Below are 279 nucleotides of genomic sequence, written 5' to 3'. Positions count from 1 at the left end.
GGAGAAGAGGGGGCCGTGGGGTGGGGGGAGATGGAGCATCAGAGTGGGGGAGTGGGTTTCCCGGCTCTGGCATCCTTGGGGGAAGAGGGCATTCGGGGGCTCCCTCTGCCTGCCCACTGCTGCCCCCTGGGCCCCTCCTCTGCCTCCTGGCTTCCGGCTCTGCCCCTCCCACGGCCCTGCACGCCGTGCCTGATTCAGCTTCCTGAAGCGGAGCTCTGACTGTGTCATCCCTCAGCTTGCTCACGAGCCTTCAGCGACTCCCAGCTTCCTCCTGGTCCT

The 279-nt window shown here is 67.0% G+C and overlaps 1 protein-coding gene across 1 annotated transcript in view; it reads right to left on the bottom strand.

The window, feature by feature from the left end:
• SHANK1 (SH3 and multiple ankyrin repeat domains 1) overlaps window positions 1-279 on the bottom strand; it is a 39,956-nt gene that overhangs the window by 29,212 nt on the left and 10,465 nt on the right. The gene's annotated exons all lie outside the window — the stretch shown is intronic.

The sequence above is a fragment of the Crocuta crocuta genome, unplaced genomic scaffold (genome assembly GCF_008692635.1).
Source record: "Crocuta crocuta isolate KB4526 unplaced genomic scaffold, BGI_CrCroc_1.0 scaffold334, whole genome shotgun sequence".
NCBI classification, from domain to species: Eukaryota; Metazoa; Chordata; class Mammalia; order Carnivora; family Hyaenidae; genus Crocuta; species Crocuta crocuta.
Note: the sequence above shows the minus strand (reverse complement) of the source record. Positions and strands in the feature narration are given on the sequence as shown.